The 21,659-nt window shown below is 45.7% G+C and overlaps 1 protein-coding gene and 1 long non-coding RNA gene across 4 annotated transcripts in view; one reads left to right on the top strand and one right to left on the bottom strand.

Moving 5' to 3' along the window:
* The window catches only part of TUNAR (transmembrane neural differentiation associated intracellular calcium regulator), a 58,687-nt gene that overhangs the window by 2,270 nt on the left and 34,758 nt on the right, over window positions 1-21,659 (bottom strand). The gene's annotated exons all lie outside the window — the stretch shown is intronic.
* LOC310766856 overlaps window positions 20,008-21,659 on the top strand; it is a 292,292-nt gene continuing 290,640 nt past the window's right edge. The window contains exon 1 of the long non-coding RNA XR_014550465.1: window positions 20,008-20,043. This is a non-coding gene — a long non-coding RNA (uncharacterized lncRNA). The remainder of the gene's footprint in view (window positions 20,044-21,659) is intronic.

The following is a 21,659-nucleotide window of genomic DNA, read 5'->3' as shown; positions in this document are numbered from 1 at the left end:
TTTTACATGGTCTAGTGCTTCCCCTGCCCAGCCCCCTAATATTCTTAAGAGGGTCTCTTCTCCAGTCTTCAGAGAGTAGCTGGAAGTGGGGAGGCAGAAAAAGGTCCTCCTTTCCTTTCACTGAAATCTTAGGCGTAATACTGTGCCCAGAGCTTAGAAACTGCTCAAGCTAATGAAATTCCTTGTCACAAAATGCGCCTAGAACAATGGGAGTCTCAAATGCTGTTCGTGACTGAATGGAGATTCAAACCCTGATCTCTCAGGTTCTAGTCTAACACTCTAACGACTACACCTCATTGCCTCTTTTGATTTATTCTTAAACAAATAAATAAACCTTGCCAGGCTTCACTTTGATATGACGAAAACCACCCCGACCCCCTGTTAAGCTGCACACCCAGACCATCTCTGGGCTCTGTAACCTGGAGCCAAAAGGGTTCATTTATTAGCCTTTCCCAGGTTCTCAGAAGTTCTGATTTCAAGATCTGACACTCTGAAGCAGCACAGGTGAGGGCATAACAGAACAGGCTTGGCCAAATCTCATTTCTGCTAATATAATCAGGGGGAGGAAAACAATCCCAGGAGGTAAACAAGAGTCCCCCGCCTTTTTTCTATATTTTCCCTACACAGAAAGAAAACTACAATGACTTTCTTATAAATAATTCAGAATAAAACCAGAGATGGAAGTGTTTTTCTCTTTGTTTTTGTTTTTCCTTTTCCTTAATATAAAATGAAACATTTGCAGCATGGACAGCTGCTGGCGGTGGGATATGGTGGTGGGCAGTCCCACTTTCTGAAGCTGCAAGCTCTTTAGGACAGTGAAAAACACACACACACCAAAACACACACACAAACACACACACCCATGACTGATATTTGGTCTCTGAAAGGCAATCGCATTATGCCAAGCTGCATCCACAACTCAGAAAGCTCCATATCCTTCATTGAAAGCAAGACAGGATCTTGACCCACTTGATTTTGCCATGGTTTCATCCCTAATAATAATAATAATAATAATAATAATAATAATAATAAACCTTTATTGTCACTACACCACCTGTGTGCAGTGAAATTAAATGAGCCCCCCCCCCATACACTCAGTCTTGTTCGCGCTCTGTGTGCTTGCCGGAAGTCAATTACACCACTATTTTCTTCCATTCAGCAGCCCAACAGCCCACGGAAAAAACTGTTTTTTAACCTGTTGGTGCAGCTGACTATACTTCTGTATCTCCTGCCCAAAGGTAGGAGATTAAAGAAGTGTTGGCCAGGGGGTGAGTCATCCCTAAGAATTTTCCTTGCTCTCCTGAGGCAGCAGTCTCCCGTGATGTCATCTAGCGAACTCAGAGGATGTCATATGCTGTATTCGCTACCCTCTGTAGGGACTTCCTGTCCGTGGCTGTCAAACCAGCATACCACACTGTTATATGGTATGAAAGGACACTATTGTGGCCCGGTAGAAGGAGATCATCAATTTTTGTTTGACATTGTTCTTTCGCAAGACCCTGAGGAAATGGAGTCTCTGTTGGGCTTTCCTAACCACCTGGGTTGTATTGATTTTCCAAGTGAGGTCTTCACTAAGGCAAACTCCCAGGAATTTAAAGGAAGAGACTCTCTCCACACACATATCCCTGATATACAACGGGGCTAGTTCCTCTCTCTTCCTCCGAAAGTCCAACACCATCTCCTTTGTCTTGCTGATATTTAGGTGCAAGTTGTTCTCTAGACATCATGTGGAAACTTTTTGAACCTCCTCCCTATACGCTGATTCATCTCCACCTGTAATTAGATCCACTATAGTGATATCATCTGCAAACTGAATAACTGCAGTGGATGGATCAGATGAAATGCAGTCATATGTAAACAACGAGTACAGGTAGGGACTCAGCACGCATCCTTGTGGGGTGCCAGCGCTGAGCTTCAGAGAGGTAGTTGTAACAGGCCCAATCCTCACTATTTGTGTGCGATCCCTCTGGAAGTCTTTAATCCAATCACAGATGGTAGGGGAAAGGTCCAGGTCCATCAGCTTTTTAATAAGAATGTCCGGAAGGATGGCATTAAAAGCTGAGCTATAATCAATAAACAGCATTAATTCCCCAGTCTCTCCTGATGACTCGCTGCAAGGTGAAAAGCTGTGAGTATGGCTTTGTCTGTTGACCTATTTCTCCTGTAAGCGAACTGGTGTTCATCAAAATCCGGTGGAAAAAATGTCCTAAGGTGTTGAAGAACCAATCTCTCAGCCCCTACCCAGGCTGGTAATGTTCTTACAGAAGTTGGAAGTCACCCCCACTCTCTGCCGAGCGGCAGCAAGATTCCAGGGGGTTCCAGCAGCTCACCCAGGGTTTGTGCTCTTTTGGAGAATTGAAGACACAGCGGAGACTGTCGTAGCTTTAAGAAATATGATTTATTCACCCATTTACACCTTCAGCCTGCATGGAGGGAGCCCAGATCTTACAGCGTGGTCATTTCAAGAGGGGCTTGTTCTCCACAGAAGCACAGCATGTCTATCATTATTCTGTAAGTGAGATATGTAGTCGATTCTTAATGAGTGCCTGGCTTTAGGTCCTGCACAGCTGAGACATGCTCAAGCCCTTTTGCTAAATTTTCACACTGTGCATTTGCCATTTGAGCACAGGATTGCTTAGCCCCCCAACCACACTTACTGCGTAGTAGTATTTGCAGCAAATAATGTGCAGGGAGTACCTGATCTCCAACAAGCCCACCACAGGAAAGATACATCCTGGTCTCTATGAAAAAAGGAAGAGCAAATAATGGATATTCCAAAGGCTATTAGAAAATAAGAGAGAAGCAGGAAATGTACACTAAAGAGAAGGGGGAAACAGCTCTTTAGGATCCCAGGGATTCTTATTGCCTGATTTCCAAACAACTAACTTGTGTGGCAAGGCGTCCCCCCTGCCCTTTAGACCTCTCCATACCAAAGGCATGACAATTATTAGAGAGCCAGTGTGGTGTAGTGGTTAAGAGCGGTAGACTCGTAATCTGGTGAACCGGGTTCGCGTCCCCGCTCCTCAACATGAAGATGCTGGGTGACCTTGGGCCTCAGCCCAGTCTCTCAGCCCCACTCACCTGACAGAGTGTTTGTTGTGGGGGAGGAAGGGAAAGGAGAATGTTAGCCGCTTTGAGACTCCTTCAGGTAGTGATAAAGCAGGATATCAAATCCAAACTCCTCCTCCTCCTCCTCCTCCTCCTCCTCCTCCTCCTCCTCCTCTTCTTCTTCTTCTTCTTCTTCTTCTTCTTCTTCTTCTTCTTCTTCTATTATTATTATTATTATTATTATTTTGTGTAAAACCAGGCCACATCTTTATTGACTACAGATGTAGAACCCACGACTTCTGGCTAGTCTGCCAGAAGGACTTACATTGGGGTCAACCAGAAGTGGGGAAGTCCCTGACCTACATCAAGGAGTAACTCCCCCACTGGATTGCACCTGTGGAGTGTTGTGGCCTCCCACCCAAACCTGGACATCCAGACAGAAGCATCTCCCCTGGATCCCTTTAATGGGCTATCTCATTTTTGGAGGGACCAGGCGGAGACTACAACCTCTCCTCCGTCCAACACTATGTCTGCCCAATGCCTAAACCACGACTTGAGCAAATGCTAACTGCCAAACCACCCATATCTGAAGCCAAAACCTTCAGCCTTCAACAGGTGGGAGCAACCAGGATGGGCTCGATTTGCAGAAATCACTAAGAAGGGTGATTTTGCTTCATAACTTTCCTTCTAGGATGACTAGAGACTTAAAAAAAAACAACCAACCCTCAGAGTTTGGAGCTCCTGCTCAGGTGTGCCAATGAAGGACTTCCTCTGTGCCATTGTGCCTACAGATGCCACGTTGATGTCCTCTGTCACATATCACAGGTCCGTTTCCTGATCTCCCCCCCCCCAATGTGGCTGGTCAACTTGGCATCAGAGGCTGAGGCACATTTGTTTTGTTTCCTTGTCACTGTTGAGGGAGTCAACCACCAGCTTGCTTTTAGGAAAGTTTCCCAGCTGCAAACTTCGAACAACCTCTGCACTTCAGAAGAAGGGAGCGGCAGCACGTTTAAAAGAAATGATAAATAACAAAGGAACATTCCGTTCTTTTGTCTCATTCATACGGCTCAAGCCTATGCATTCCCCAGAATCTTCTCTTCCCTGCTTGGCAATTTGATCACTGCTGGTGCCTCTCTTCTTCAGGAGATAAGGGAGACTCGGCACTCCAACAGCGCAGAAACTCACACACCTCTTTACACCTTCCTTCTGGGGGTTACTTCAGTTTGCCAATCAAAGCCGGTTTCTGTTGTATATCTCTCATCTGCAGAGGGATGGAACTATCCTCCCAAAATTAATGCTCCCTTATCTCTTAATGTCTCATCACAATTAATAGCCTAGGGATAGAAAACATGCTGAAATTTCTGAACAATTTGCCTGGGAGATCTGTGATTGTGTATGAAAGCATACAGAACTGGGGGCTGATAGTCAAGCTAGAGTGAACAGAGGTGTGGGACAGATCCTCATTTTTCAGTCTTTTTTCATGCTCCGTTCAAAGAAAGGGAAAGCTGCTCTTGATTTACACCACCGGCAGATGTGGCCTTTGGGAAATGGTTACCAAAGAAGAGGCCTGACTTGTTTTGCAAATCATCAGATAATGCTTGCCAGCATAATGTTGAGCCTGGTCCAACATGGTGTCAAGCAAGTTTCTGCGATGCGATAATTAATTACTTCTGGCACTGCGGTAGCTGTGAGAGTTGAATCCGTTCAGTTCTCCACGGGATAAGCTTTCCTCGTGCATCTCTCTGGAGCATCTTAATAAATTATTGCTTTTAATCTCAAATCACATCATTCCCACAACTTTTTCAAGTGCAAGCCAAGGTGCCGGCAACATTCAGAGCCTGTCTCAAAAAAGTTGAAGCATTTCCTCTCGGATTATTTGGGGGAATGCATTTCCAGGGGGTGCCCAAATGTAGCATAGCAGGGGCTGTTGTTGGTCTCACACATGAGCTACTCTCTGTCTGCAGAGTTGCCAAGTTTTAAACCAGCCACCGTGGCACTGCCTTTAACAGCAACAAGGCTGTGTTTCCATACATGATACTGAAATTAGAAGCACAAGAGCATGCCAGACCCCTTTTCTGGTCATTTGGCAGCCTTATTCCTCTGGTGCTTGTTATCGACTAAGGTAGACTAATGATTTCTCTTGGGCCAGGGGGTACAAGTTTGTAAGTTTGCTGGGTTCATTCTGTGGCATGACTCCTGTGCTGTGCAACAAGCAGAGATTCAACTATTCTCCTGCTCTAGCTCAGTTGGTTAGAGTGTGGTGCTAATAATGCCAAGGTTACAGGTTCGATCCCTGTATGGGACAACTGCATATCCCTGCATTGCAGGGGGTTGTATTTGATGATGCTCAGGATCCCTTCCGACTCTGCAATTCTACGATTTCTATGGTTTCCAGTAAGGTTAATTCATAGTATAGTCTAGCTCAGTTGGTAGAGCATGAGATTCATAATCTCAGGGTCGTGGGTTCAAGCCCCACATTGGGCAAAAGATTGGATTGGATTAGACCGGGGTCAGCAAACTTTTTCAACAGGGGGCCGGTCCACTGTCCCTCAGACCTTGTGGGGGGCCGGACTATATTTTGAAAAAAAATAATGAATGAATTCCTATGCCCCACAAATAACCCAGAGATGCATTTTAAATAAAAGGACACATTCTACTCATGTAAAAACATGCTGATTCCCAGACTATCCGCGGGCCGGATTTAGAAGGTGATTGGGCCGGATCCAGCCCCCAGGCCTTAGTTTGCCTACCCATGGATTAGATGGTCTTCATTGTCCCTTCCAACTCTACAATTCTATGATTCTATGATAGTAAATACTTTCCATTTTTTATGCAGCTATTCAGGGCCTGGGAAGGTTCCTACCAGGGTTGGAAAAAACTTTTGTGTGCTCATGGGTAAATCAAGGTGCTTCTAGATACAGTGGTACCTCAGGTTACAGACGCTTCAGGTTACAGACTCCGCTAACCCAGAAATAGTACTTTGGGTTAAGAACTTTGCTTCAGGATGTGTACAGAAATTGTGCTCCAGCGGCACGGCAGCAGCGGGAGGCCCCATTAGCTAAAGTGGCTAAAGTGGTGTCTCAGGTTAAGAACAGTTTCAGGTTAAGAACGGACCTCCAGAACGAATTAAGTTCTTAACCCGAGGTACCACTGTAGTTGCTGTTTTCAGGTAGGATTCAATCACATACCAGAAAATTCAGGTTGCACAAATGTAGCTGACTGCAATAGCGGTGGGGTGACAATGGTCCCCTGAGCTCCAGTCGGTTGCACTGCTGCTGCTTACAATGAGGTGGAGGGTGGGAGGGAGAAGCAGTGGTGCGCTGTGCCTGGTGCAAAAGCACCAGCAGGATCTCCACATTGGTCCTTCCGTGTCTATATATATATGAAATAGAATGGGGTTGGTTATGTGAGTCTTCCCACAAAATGGGCACCAGCTCTTTCCGTGCAGCACCAATTCTCCAGAAACAGATCCATCCAATAGACTTTGGCACATTCTCCCAGCCATGTAGAAGCCTCTCAAGGAGGCCTTAACTGTGCATTGGAATGGAGTACAATATTGGAAAAATTGATTACCATTGGGCAATTGAGCAATCAGTTCAGTAATGTGCTAGTTGTTAAACTACTTGACTCCATCATGCATTAATATGTTTTTGACTTTCTTTTTTTCTGGTATTTCTTACCCACCCTTCACCCTAAAATCTCAGGACAAATTGCATAAACTAAAATACCAGGCTTGTCCATACAGTTTAATGTGGATAGGAGGCTTTCTGTACCTCTGTTAATTCACCATTGTTTGTATGCCATTCTCTTCTAAATCACTGCCGTCCCACACTTTCCCTCCCCTGTTCTGGATTTTCTTATACCCCAATCCCTTTTGGAGTATCCCTTGTATGAGAAAATCTGTATTGAGGGAAGGGAAGTGTGAGAAGGCAGTGATTTAGAGGAGAAGGTCCTATGGAAAATGGAGAAATAATGAAGGTACAGGGAACTTACTATCCTCATTAACCAACAGTATAGATGAGCCCACAATCACAAAGCAGAGCTGATTTCCTTCCACATGTTGGATCCGTGGTTCTTCCCATCTAGCCCTTACAAAATACCTCCCTCCCCCCTCTAGTAATAGTTTAGTGAATAAGAACAGCCTAGATCAGCCTTCCTCAACCTCCCATAATCCTTATGTTCATTACTTATAAGCCACTTAATATGCAAAGTCCATAATGAGTTTGTATAAAATCCAGTAAGATAATTAAAAAAGAAAAAAGTATATACATTTAAAACCAAAGATACAAAGAAATGCCTGAATAAAAAACAAAAAGAAGTTATCAATAAAGCATTCAGTTAAATATCAATAAAACATAAAACATAACCGTGCGATGAAATGCCTGTTTAAAGAGACAGGTCTTTAGGAGTGTTTAAAGTCTGCCACAGTTGTTGTTGTTGTTGTTAATTCAATTTATATACTGCACTATAGGTAAAAGTAAAGGACTCCTGGATGGTTAAGTCCAGCCAAAGGTGACTATGTGGCTCTCATCTCGCTTTCAGGCCGAGGGAGCCGGTGCTTGTCCGTAGACAGCTTTCCAGGTCATGTGGCCAGCATGACTAAACCGCTTCTGGTGCAATGGAACACCGTGGTGGAAAACAAAGCACACAGAAATGCCATTTACCTTCCCGCCACAGCAGTACAGTGGTGCCTCGCAAGACGAAATTAATTCGTTCTGCGAATTTTTTCGTCTAGCGAATTTTTCGTCTTGCGAAGCACGAAATCCCATAGGAATGCATTGAAAATCAATTAATGCGTTCCTATGGTAAAAAAAGTCCAAACAAAGCCAAATTTGGTACAACAAGAGTTTATTAAGTGCTCTTTAAAGTCACACATACTGTAAAGAGCATTTCAAAATTCAAACCCAGAATTTTTTTAAAAAAACAGCAGAGTGCCCCAATGGCCACAGAAAATCATAAAAATGCAGAAAAAAAACCACAAGCTTCCAGATTCTTGCAAACCCCTCCCCAACTGTTCCCCCAGTCACCCAGCACACAGAAATTCAAATCCATAATTTTTTTAAAAAAACAGCAGAGTGCCCCAATGGTCACAGAAAATCATAAAAATGCAGAAAAAAAACCACACAAGCTTCCAGATTCTTGCAAACCCCTCCCCAACACCAAGTCCTTGAATTCCAAACACCCCAACCCAAAATCCAACCCCCCCCAAAAAAGTTTTAAAAGCTTAACTTACCAAATGGCTGCAAAAGAACTTTTGGAAAAGCTTCAAAAATCACCAAAGTCTTTAAAAACCTCAAAAAAGGCTACTATGTACACTGCATTCTATGAGTTGCTCCTCGAAGTCAAGTCGCAACTGTATTAACAGTGTTAAGAAAAAGGAAACAAACTTGCAAGACGTTTTCGTCTTGCGAAGCAAGCCCATAGGGAAATTCATCTTGCGAAGCAGCTCAAAAAACGGAAAACCCTTTCGTCTAGCGAGTTTTCCGTCTTGCGAGGCATTCGTCTTGCGGGGCACCACTGCACCCATTTATCTACTTGCACTGCCGTGCCTTTGAACTGCTAGGTTGGCAGGCGTGGGGACAGAGCAACAGGAACTCACAGGGATTAGTCACGGGGATTTGAACCGCCAACCTTCTGATCGGCAAGCCCAAGAGGCTGAGTGGCTTAGACCACAGCACAACCCGCATTCCAGGGCAGTTCACAGAACTCAGGGCGGTTCACAGTTCCTGCCTCATGAACTGCATATGGAACTGTGTTCCAGAGAGTGGGTGGAACTCTGACCATTGGTCATGTTGACTGCGATGGATGAGAATACCACAAAACCTGGAATGTCATAGTTTTCCCATCTCTGGTTTAAAAGATAAACCCATCAAAAGTTTCAGGTGATGCTATGGGTAAATGCGTCTGGCCATTAACCAGAAGTTTGGTGGTTTGAGCCCACCAAGGGGCAGGATTCCTGCATTACAGAGGGTTGGACTAGATGAATCTTGGGGTCCCTTCCAACTATACGATTTTATGATTGGGGCTGTCAGATAAGAGACGAGCCAATGGTCTGGGATGATAGGAGTTGCAGTTTAAAACATCTGGAGAGGACCAGGTTGTGGAAGGGGGGCTGTCCAAATCCACTAAACAGCAAAAGAGCCATTTGGGTGGAAAGGAAGGATGTAATTAACAACAACAACAACAACAACAACAAGTGTAATAGGGTCAATTGAAATCTGGCTACAAAATGTTGCTTTAGAGGAATGTAAGGCAGTCAAATGGGCCAAGGGAGAGACATTCTGTGGCAGCATAAAGGTTGCAAAGCCTTCGTCATATCCTTCAGCACACAGCTGGGAGGGAATCGCTGTGGCCAAGAAGTATGATGAGAATAGAAGCTACTTGAGGACATGCGGGAGAGTTGGCTGCAAATTAAAGAATTTCCCCCGAGTCAGAAAGGTTCTCGGCTCTCATAATGGTGAACATCTCCATGCCAGGAAATAAACCTTTTTTCGTCTCCTGAAGTTCAGCAGCACCTCTAACCCACATAGGCAAAAAAGAAAAGGACTCCTGGACGGTTAAGTCCAGTCAAAGGCGACTATGGCGTTGTGGCACTCATCTCACTTTCCAGGTCAGTGGCCAATATGACTAAACCGCTACTGGCACAATGGAACACTCTGACGGAAACCAGAGCACACAGAAACGCCATTTACCTTCCCACCGCAGCGGTACCTATTTATCTACTTGCACTGGTGTGCTTTCAAACTGCAAGGCCAATCCCTCCTCCCAGGGAACTCTGGAAAATGTTGCTCCGTGAGGGGAGTAGGGTGTCACCTAACAACTCTCAGCACCCTTAACAAAGGACAGCTCCCGGGCTTCTTTGGGGGAAGCCATGACTGTTTAAAGCATAGCCTCCAACATTTCTCTGATGAAAATAGGCAGTGCTTTTTTTTGGTGGAGGGATGCAGGGGTACACATACCCCTAAACATTTTGTGAATCTTTGTCCATTTGTCCATTTACTGTATTTATTTTTCCCCATTTTGAACTATAAAATGGTGATTTTCTTGAGTCAAAATGAGAAAAAAGCACTGAAAATAGGGATATCAATAATAATAATAATAATAATAATAATAATAATAATAATACCCTGCTGGGTATTATATTGGGTTGCCCCAGCCACTCTGGGGGGCTTCCAACACATATAAAAACATAATAAAACATTAAACATTTAAAAAAACCTTCCCTATACAGGGCTGCCTTCAGGTGTCTTCAAAAGGTTGTATACAGTGGAACCTCAGTTGTCAAACGCTTTGGAAGCCGAACAATTCGGAAGCCGAACGCCGACAACCCGGAAGTGAATGCTTCCATTTTCAAACGCACCTCGGAAGTCGAACAGCTTCTGAGGTGTGTTTCTCTATTTTAAAAGGAATTTGCCGACTGGCAATTGCGCCTCGGTTGTCTAATGTTTTGGAAGTCAAATGGTCTTCCAGAACAGATTACGTTCGCCAACCGAGGTTCCACTGTAGTTACTTATCTCCTTGACTCTGGGGCCGCGTGACTCCATACCATACCCTCAACATTTCTCCAATGAAAATAGGGACATCCTAAGGAAAAGTGGGACATTCCGGGATCAAATCAGAAACTGGGACAGCTTCTGTAAATCTGGGACTGTCCCTGAAAAAATAGGGACACTTGGAGGGTCTGTCAAAGTGGTATGATAGTGCTTTCAATGTATGGTGTGCTTATGGCCTGTGTGCTGCTTCCTAGTAAGAGTTGTGAAATAATTTACAACTGGGGGGGGGGGAGAATGCAATAAGAAAATCACATAGACCCATTACAAACAGATTTAGCAATATATCTGTATCATTGGTGCTCCCCCAAAGGCCTGGGAAAACAAAAACACCTGTGCCTTGTATCAAAGCAATGAGAAGGCTGGTGCCACATGAACCTCTTCATGGGGAGCATTCCATAAATGGGGGCTACCACAAAGAAGTCAATGCATGCTATAAGTTGCAGTAGACTCCCATTTGTGGAATGCTGAGAGCTTGTGACACACTGCCCATCACCACAATTTTTGCAAGTCTAAGACAAGGAACAAAAGCGATCAACGCCATAATGGTCAAAAGCTGCGGAGCTTGATCCAGAGTCAGATTTAGAATTTATTTCTCTTTTCTGCAGATACTGAATTTGGATCCTGCCAGCAAGGTCCAACGCTCATGGCAGCTAACGATAAAATAAAATTAACATGCAGCAATTATGCACTCTAAAGATAATGCCCTCCAAGCCAAAGCTCATCTGAACTCTGTGATGCTGTTCAATGCACATCTTGACATCCGACTACAGTATGCAAAATCCACACCACTGCGGAGTGGTGAACCTTTGAGTTTTTGATCACAATGAGCATTTAATGCATTTCCTGATTTTCAACAGGCCCCTGCAGCAGCTGCATCTGAAGGCTTCAGCAGGCGGCCTTGTTTATCTCCATGCTCTAGAAACCTCTGCCTGGTGATTTCTGCAGATCAAGCTTCCGTTAAAAGATATGGGAACAGGCCAGGCTCCCTGCTCAATTATTTCACGCAGTTCTTTAATAAATGTGTACCCTGCCTTTCAGGGTAGAAAACCCTCCCAAGGAGGCTAAGAAAGGTTCAGGGAAACAGAGATGCAACATTAAGAGCACCACAATCAAAATTAAAAACCAAACCACTTCTTTGTCTATTAGTAAATGTGTATCCTGCCTTTTCCCACAAAGAAGCCCCAAGAAACCTGTACTAAACTCAGACAACCATATCACTGTTCTGCTCCATCTCTCACAATGCTAGAACATCGGTAATCCAAGGAAATTGTCAGTAGATTAAGGATAGACAAAAGAAAGCACTTTTTCATGCAACACAGTACAGTGGGCCCACCACATAACGTGTAAATTGTGTCCTCCCTAAAAGAGGGCATGTGTTGTGGTGAGACCTGGAGATTGACCTCCTGGTTGTGGGTGCGTCTGCTGGATAGCCACTACACCCGATTGGTCCCTCATTGCTAGGTTTAATCTGGCCAATGGGGTGCAGTCTAAAAGGACTGAGGGACCTATATAAAGCCATGCACATGACCCAGAGCTTCCTCTTTCAGCTCGTGCATCAGAACACCCGCCCACCTCTCCCTAATTTTAGGGCATTTTGCGATTGACCTTGCTATGCCGTCGTGTATTGTCTGTCGCTGGGACAGGGCACGGCAGGAATTTTTCCCACTTGGCTGATTGGCTATAGCCGTTTGGGTTTCGTCTGCTGAGTAGCAATTTGTCACAACTTGTAAGGTTGCGGATAGGCACTGGTTCAGGTGACAGGAATGGGAGAACGCTCTCGCCATTCCTATGTGAAGAGTATTCCGTTAAAGGAATCCAGGGACTCAACTTGGTTTGGTCAACCCTTGAAAAGGGGTTCTGCCCATGCCTGAGTCCAGGGGAGCATCTGAGGAGTGAACAGAGTCTGCTCCCATGCTTTTCACCTTCCTCAGGTGTTCACCCTTGGCTGACCTATGATAGAGCTCTGGGTCAGTGCCACCTGCAAGGGTGCAGAGAGCTAGTCAAACCAGAGTCTATGCAACCACTCACTTTTCTGTAATCAATAAAGCTGTGGCCTAAATTCTGCCAAAAACCAAAACTAAAATTAGAATAAAATGTGTATTTAGCGGGGAGGTCTCTGGGTCTGAACACGCAACTTGCATACGTCAATGCAACCTTAGGGACATGGCCAAAAAGTAAGCAAATAAATAAATAAATGGAGAGTATGGGAAAGCTGTTGCACCTTCCAGGGTCCTTGTGTGACCTTCTCAATGTGGATTTGCATGAGAGGGTGTTGGATAGCCAAACCCACTTTTGGGCAGAGGGTTGACCAGGGCTGAATGCAGCTTTCAGGCTAGAGAAGTTTAGCTTACCTGTAGGGTGAGGATTAGACAGTTTATGTAAACATATGTTCAGATATGGACTCTCCCTCCTTTCCTTTACCTGCCTTGTGCCCCACAACTAACTAAATGATAGACCTTTCACAAGGGTTGGGGTTGGATGATCGCATATGTGTTCTGTTGTTCCTCAGGTCAGCACCCGTGGGGTGAAATGCCCTGCTGCTGTTCCACTTGCAACAAAGGTGCCTGCTAAGGTAAGGGGAGGTGATATTCTGTCACTGAGAGCCAGTGTGGTGTAGTGGTTAAGAATGGTAGACTCATAATCTGGTGAACCAGGTTCGCTTCCCCGCTCCTCCACATTCAGCTGCTGGGTGACCTTGGGCAGGTCACACTTCTCTGAAGTATCTCAGCCTCACTCACCTCATAGAGTTTTTATTGTGGAGGAGGAAGGGAAAGGAGATTGTTAGCCACTTTGAGACTCCTTAGGGTAGTGATAAAGCGGGATATCAAATCCAAACTCCTCCTCCTCCTCCTCCTCCTCCTCCTCCTCCTCCTCCTCCTCCTCCTCCTCCTCTTCATGTCCTCTTCCCATCCTATGTCCCTGCACCGATGGAGAGACCCTCCAAAACAGCACAAAGAGTGGCATAGGAGGTGCTGCATGGGGGAAGGGATGCCTCCACTGGATCAAAATCAGCTATGGGACCAAAATGGCAGCATTGGATCTCACCTACTGGAACTTCTCTTCAGAACAACCCTGTAACGTCACAAGACTCTGGTGTATAGTCAAACATGAGTGTGTTTCAGAGTCACCCTGGGTGCTTCCAGACTGGCACTTAATATTGCAGAGGTGTCAGTCATATAATGCAAATGAGTAATCAGCAACAGTTACCCCCCCACACACCCCATTTTTTTTAAAAAAAAATATTGTGGAATTTTCTGCATGAAGAGTGCATCTGGATTAAATGGGGATACAAGCTGCCATTTTTATGCCAAGGGTGTCATGTGGACACTGCCCAAAAAACAAAAGTTGTTGGTCATCTGGAACACTCACCTAGAAGCACCCTATAACTCTCCTATGCAGGGCTGAATTCTCTGCTGCTGTGGAGAATAGTCTCCTCTCTGCAATGGTGGCCAGACTATATAAAGAACATATTTGAATGTCTCTTGCAATGCAGCATATACATTGCAATGCCTCAAGGTCATGGTAGGTTGCACCACTGTACATGATGCATCCTGACATGCTCTAATGTATCATCGGTAATTGAAAAACAGTGACTATGTAAAAAAAGAAGATAAAAACAAGAATTTGCCCCCAAAGCAAATTATATCTTGCCCCTATCTTGCAGTGGCGGTATCCAGGCACCATTATAGTGGAGGTGGATCTGAGCTTATTATTATCAATATTTATTAAATTTATATAGCAGCCTTCATCAGAAGATCACTGGGTGGTTTGCAGTATAACAGCACAAAAATACATAACATAATAACAAACAAGCAAACAAAAACCAGCAATATCTCCCATGAATAAAATACGTAGCAGCAGTTCTCTCTCTTGCTCTCTTTTCATGTTTCCCAGCTACTGGTTTTCAGAAGCTTGCTGCCGGATGCTAGAGACAGTAGTATACAGTAGTACCTCCAGTTACATACACTTCAGGTTACATAAGCTTCAGGTTACAGACTCCACTAACCCAGAAATAGTACCTCGGGTTAAGAACTTTGCTTCAGGATGAGATCAGAAATCGTGCAGCGGCACAGCAGCAGCAGCAGCAGGAGGCCCCATTAGCTAAAGTGGTGCTTCAGGTTAAGAACAGTTGCAGGTTAAGAACAGACCTCCAGAACAAATTAAGTTCTTATCCCGAGGTACCACTGTACAACCAACTCAGCTAGTAGTTGTACTAGCTGATAATCTCATCTTTATCTGGTATTCAGGGGCATCTGCCTCCATCAGCAAAGACAAAACCCAGCTATCCTCCTGGCCAGTAGCCACTGATAGATTTATGGGCCATGAATTTATCCAATCCTCTTTTAAAGCCACCCAAGCAGGTGGCCATCACTGCCTCTTGGGAGAGTAAATTTCACACACGGCGCAAAGAAAAGTCCTTCCTCTTGTCTATTTGGAATCTCCCACCAATCAGCTTCAATGGATTACCACTGGGTTCTAGTGTTACAAGAGAGGGAGAGAAATGTTTCACTATCGCATTCTCTTGGCCATCCTGCATACACATTTTTCACCCTTTCTTGCCTCCGTATTTCTTACCAAGTTCAAAAAAGGCTCAAGCATTCCTCAAAGGAGAGCTGCCCCAGCCCCTCAATCATTTGGGTTGGCCTGTTCTTTCTGCTTCACACCTGAAAGCCATCGCCTGGTGTCTCCATCAACTAGTATTGCCAGCAGGGCTGTCTTTAGCAGATGCAGCGCTGGGGTGCAAATATCCACCCAGCGCCCCCAAGGTACCACGGATAGTGTTGGGTGGACGTAGCTGCGCACTGCCAGCCATCGGTGGGGGGGGGCGCAACTCTCCTCCATGCCACTGCGGGAGAGTAATCCCGGGGCTTGGGAGTGAAGATGCGCCCCTCCCAAGCCTCCGCGGGAGGAGAGCAATCACCACAGAGGCTTGGGAGGGAAGCTGCGCGCCCGCTAGTCTTATGGTTGGTGGGGCGCAGCTGGTGGGCATGCAGGGAAAGGGGAGGCCGCCAGCAAAGCTGCACAGCTCCCCCACCTGCTGGGGCGCCCCTGAGAGGCCAGCGCCCTGGCGCGACACACCACTAAGCCCTATGGGGAAAACGGCTCTGATTGCCAGAGCACTCCAAATTAAAGATTCCCTAGCATATAGCAGACAGATGCCAACAACCACAAGGGGTTGGGAACCTTATTAAGCCTGGGGGCTGCAATGCCTTCTGGGAAACCTTCCAAGTCACCACTGAGTAGAGCCAGGTGCAAAAAGTGGATGGAGGACAGTGCAGTAGGCTAGTTTCTATGCACACTGCTTCCTATCCTTACCCAAGCAAGCAAGAGGCATTATCAGAGTTCTAGGAAATATCCCAGTCAGGCAAAGAAACCTGGGGTGTCTGGGGAAAGTTCTGAGGGCCAGCTAGAGAAGTCTGGGGGCCATATTTACCCCCTGGGCTTGAGGTTCCCCACTCCTGATTTATGAACTGGCTTACTAGCAGTACATGTGAAAAGGGACTAGGGGTCTTGGTGGACCACAAGCTTGACATGAGTCAACCATGTGATGCAGCGGGGGGGGGGGGAGAAAAGCTAATGCTTTTCTAGGCTGCATCAACAGAAGTATAGTGTCCAGATCAAGGAAAGTTCTATTCTGCCTTGATCAGACCACACCTGGAATACTGTGTCCAACTCTGGGCACCACAGTTTAGGAAGGATGTTGACAAGCTGGAACATGTGCAGAGGAGGGCAGCCAAGACGATCAAGTGTCAGGGGTGCCGTCAACAGCTCACTGGCTATCTGCCTATTGAAATCACAGAGAGAGCTTTTCAGCTACTTTATTTCAATCCACAGAAACACAGGAAGACATGGAATGTACATCCTCACACTTGAACCAACGTTGCTCAGAGTGCCCCCCCTGGCAGTTACTTCCTAGCATTCAGACCCCTCCTGCTGCCTATGGTGGCTGCTAAGGGAATTTCTCTGTTTGGCTTTCTGCTCTGAAACACAAAGGGCACATCTGATGCTAGGGGAAGCAGGGGGCTCTGGCAAACTCTCCAGAGACAGCATGTTACTTGGCCACAGTACTGTTTCTAACACATCTGACTCCTGTCTCTGTTCACTGTTATCTTGCTCCTTATGGGGTGTGACCCATCTCAAACCACCACAATCCTACGTCCATGCTCTCTCCCCCTTCCTCCTTTCTGGAAGGATCTTGGAGGGGGGTGGTCTCCGCTCCTCCTCCTCATCTGCCCAGTCCGTGACATCAAGGGTCTGGAAACCAGGCCATATGAGGAACAGCTGAAGTGGCTGGAAAAGAGGAGACCAAGGGGAGATATGATATTTCAAGGGCTATCACATGGAAGATGGGGCAAGCTTGTTTTCTCCTGCTCTGGAGGGTAGGACTCAAACCAATGACTTCAACTTACAAGAAAGGTGATTCTGACTAAAGATCAGGAAGAGCTTTCTGGCAGCAAGAGCTGTTTGACAGTGGAACAGACTCCCACGAAAGGTTGTGGACTCTCCTTCCTTGGAGAGGAGGTTGAATGGCAGTCCATCATGGATGCTTTAGCTGATTTTCCTGCATTGCAGAGGGTTGGACTGGATTACTCTTGGGGTCCCTTCCAACTCTACGATTCTATGATTCTATATACTGCTCATCAACCAAGCAAAGCGAAAAAGCTTTACCCACTTCAGTGGCACTCTAGGCTATGAAGTAAGCATGTGACCACACCGCGGTGGCTGAGATGTTATTTTTCATTGAAGGCAGTGTCGGCCGGTGGAGAGAGAAGAAACAAATCTATAGTGATGTGGATTGAAATGATGGCCGTGAGTGTGTACAAAACAAAAGTACATTGAAGGAATTGTTCAACAAGAGCTTATCCTGCTGAAAAGATTACTCACAGAAGGTTGCCAAGGTCTGTGTCATCTTAGATTATCTGCAATTCAATGCCAGCTACACAAGTTAGAACCACCCAGGGGCTCTCTACTCTTAGGCAGAAGGTCACTAAACACTAACAGTTGATCTATGGCTCCTGAGACATGAAGAAGGAGTCATAACCAAAATATAACAATGCATAGTGTTTCTTTCCTGGCCTCTTTTCATGATCCTTCAAATGGAGGGTTGTGCTGCTGTCTTCCCTATGAACACCATGATCAGTAGTTCTAGGGCTGTCTGAGGGCAAAAATGGCATATGGCTGTTCTCCAAGAAACCTGGGTAGTGGTGGGCAAGGCTGCAAAGGCTGCATTCCTTTATGGGCACCCTCCCAGAGGCCACAAGTCACACTGTGAGTGGCCAAAGTGGGTGGAACCAGAGCAACAGGCGTGACAGAAGAACATAGGAAGAGCCTGCTGGATTGGGCCAATGGCCCATCTAGTCCAGCATCCTGTTCTCACAGTGGCCAACCAGATGCCTGTGGGAAGCCCGCAAGCAGGACCTGAGAACAGGAGCACATTTCCCACTTGTGGTTTCCAGCAACTGATATTCAGATGCATTACTGCTTCTGAACGTGGAGGTAGAGCATAGGCAACACTTTCCATTATACATCAGCCTATGTTTCAGCCAAGGCAAAAGCTGAAGACACATCATCATAATCAACCATCTATGTGAGCAAGAGGCATTGTCACAGCCCAAGTCAGGTAAGAGCACTTGAGAAAGGTGCAGAGCAGGGCCAGAAAAGGAGACAGTCTGGGGAGAGTGCCAGGGGCTGGGCACAGAGGCCTATGAGACAGGAGGTTGCAGTTATCCTCCAGACCTGAAAATCCTCACCCCTGGCCTGCAGTAACACCTGAACAAGCTATGACTCCAAGTTAGCTGTAGACTCCAAACTAAGACTTACATGTAAGCTTGCACAAAATGTCAGCCACCCAGACCTTTCCCATCTGGATTTATCCAGACATTAGTCCTACTGCATTCAATGGAGCTTTCTCCCAAGAATGAGTGTGCACAGGACTGTATGTGCATCCTTCAGGAGGAATTCAGCGTCATGCTAAGGTTATCGTTCCATCAGGGCAAGGATTTAGGCTTGCCAGATGGGATGATACCCCCTCTCCTCCCCCACGCACTGTTCTAAAAGTTCTCCTGACTCCCCTGAGCCATGTATTTTTTTTGGGGGGGGGTGTAAGTGGCACACAGGGGAGGAGAACGGGGAGAAATCCTAGTTGTTCAAGCAAAGGTCCTTGTACAGGGCTTCTGCTGAGGGGACTCATGAGTTCAATCTGGTCTTTCATTACAAGAAAAACTACCAGCAGAGGAGCTAAGGAGTTAAAGCTCCAGATTTTTTTTGCAAAGCAGCTAGCTTTAAAAGACAAAGCAGAAAAGTAGAGAAACAAGTTTAATGCTCCTGACTTTGCTTTTAAGATAAAAACTAGAGCAAGGGCCAGCAGACTCTAAATCGCAGCAGAGCTGACATTCAAGTTGAAGTAGAGCACTCTTTTTAAAAATATGTGTTTGCCCATTGGATTTAGCAACAGGAGCTTTCATTCCACTGGTCCAAAATTTATATTCCTTTTGCTTTGTGGAAGCGTCTATTGGGACACATAAAATTGCCCTTGGGCTGTAATTACACCAGCTTCCTTCTTGTGCATACGGAGAGTGTCATCAAATGTAGGGAGACCTGGAGGCAGAGCTTTTTTCAGCTGGAACTCGCCGGAAGTCAGTTCCAGCACCTCTCAGGTGAGCGCCATTGCCATCCTGGGGTGGCTGGGGAAACCCAGCCAGATGGGTGGGGTATAAATAATAAGTTGCTGTTGCTGTTGTTGTTGTTGTTCTAAGAGAATGAGGGAGGTGTTCATGGTGAGATCTAGCACCTCTTTTTCTTAAAAAAAAAATAGCACTGCCTGTAGGAGTATGTGAGCGGAACTGTGAAGAAACTGGACTTGTAGCTACTGTAACAGACCAGTGGTCAGGGATGATGGGAGTTGTAGTCCCAAGACATCTGGAGGACCGAGTTTGCCTATGCCTGTTCTAAAACCTCATTTGCCCCATTTTTCTTTTTCCTTTTGGCAGCCCTAAGAACAGAAGAAGCACCTTCCAGTATCAGGTCAATGGCCCATCTAGTCTAGCATTCTGTTTTTATAATGGCCACCCAGATGGCTGTGGGAAATCAGCAAGCAGGACCTGAGCAGAAGAGCATTCTCTCCTCCTGCAGTTCCAGCAACTGGTATTCAGAAGCATGGCTGCCTCTGACATGGAGGCAGAGTGTAGCCATCGTGCCTAAGAGTCACCAATAGCCATAGTCTGAATGCCATTCACCCCAGTCAGAATAGGGATTCCTCCAGGGACTTTTGCTTTCCTTCCACTTTGATGTTGTGAAGCCAAAATAAACCCTCAGCAGCTTCTGGTAGATGAACGTACTTTGGACCAGGCATAGGCAAACTCGGTCCTCCACGTGTTTTGAGACTACCGTTCCCATCATCCCTGGCCACTGGTCCTGTTAGCTAGGGATGATGGGTGTTGTAGTCCCAAAACATCCTGGAGGGCCGAGTTTGCCTATGCCTGCTTTGGACGTACCTATGCCACTAACAAAGAATGCAAGGAAGCATAGCTAATCTCTAGCTTCTTCCTGAACCACCATCTCCACAGGTCACTGAGGCTAATGACCATCACCTAAATCTAGATGTTGCCTCTTTTATGCCTCAACTGCTTCTTTGTATGAAATTTCTTCTAGAGATGGGAGAATCTGCCAGTTCAAGTTTCTACCAGTGAATTATTTTCACGGTCTGAAGTTCAGTTCTCCACATCTGCACATCGTGAAAGTTTGCCATCATTTTAGTGTCAATTTCTTCCAATATACACATTTTTGCATGATATACACATTTCTCAAAGCTTTTCTCTAATATAATGCCTTTTTTGTTATTTTCACCAATATATCCATTTCTATGCATACTTTACTTTAGTATATGCATTTTGTACATGCTACCTGGCTGCAAAATTTGGAGAAGAGGGAATGTCAAAATGATGGCAGTGTTTTGGTTTGCCTATGGTTGTGGATTAGGTAAACTTTAAATGCAGGCTGAGCTGAATTTATTTCCCAGCCATGGTTTCTACCTTCCTAGCATAATGACTGGTATAAAGATCTCATGGTCTGCTGTCATATAACAAGTTTCCTTTCTCTGCCTTCATTAGTAGCTGCCGTTGATGTGGAATGGGATGGAGATGCTTCACTACACGACGATGGCATTTCACACTATATTTGTTTGTTGATGTGATTCCAACTTCAGAGAGATAAAAACCTCACCAGCACAAATGAACTGGGGTTTGGAAAGCCCAGATTACCTTTGTTAAATCATCAGAACAGGCGTGTTGTACAAATGACATGCCTTTTTATATTCTCTGCTGTGATCAGGAGAGCTATGGTGATCAGCAGCTATGGTTGGTCAGTATAGGGAAGACAGTATAGGGAAGAGTAGACATGGGGTAGCCAACATGGAGTCTTCCAGATGCTGTTGGACTACAACTCTCATCAGCCCTAGCTGGCATGGCCAATGGTCAGGAATGATGGTAGTCTGTCAGCCTCCCCTGGAGTAGACCCACCTCTTCCCTGCTTTGGGTGTGAACCGGGCAGATACATGCACATCTGCTTCATCATGTTAGGGTTTTTTTAAAAGCAAAGCAATGTAGCCATTGTGGCTCATGGTGAACATATTCTTCTTTTCTGTTCTGCTTTGGTCTCTGGACAAACAAAAATCAAGATAAGAGACACTAATTCTTATAGCTTCGGATGAGGAAAGTCCATTCTGTTCGCATTTCCAGGTGAACTTACTTAATTCACAAGTTCTGAAACAATAAGGTAAAGGTAAAGGGACCCCTGACCATTAGGTCCAGTTGTGGCCAACTCTGGGGTTGCGGCACTCATCTCGCTTTATTGGCTGAGGGAGCCAACGTACAGTTTCCGGGTCATGTGGCCAGCACGACTAAGCCGCTTCTGGCGAACCAGAGCAGCGCACGAAAACGCCGTTTACCTTCCCGCTGGAGTGGTACCTATTTATCTACTTGCACTTTGATGTGCTTTCAAACTGCTAGGTTGGCAGGAGCAGGGACCGAGCAACGGGAGCTCACCCCGTCGCAGGGATTC

The sequence above is a fragment of the Podarcis filfolensis genome (genome assembly GCF_964270895.1).
Source record: "Podarcis filfolensis genome assembly, chromosome: 1".
In the NCBI taxonomy this organism is placed as follows: domain Eukaryota; kingdom Metazoa; phylum Chordata; class Lepidosauria; order Squamata; family Lacertidae; genus Podarcis; species Podarcis filfolensis.
The sequence above is the reverse complement of the archived record's forward strand: the minus strand, read 5'-3'. Positions and strand labels throughout refer to the sequence as shown.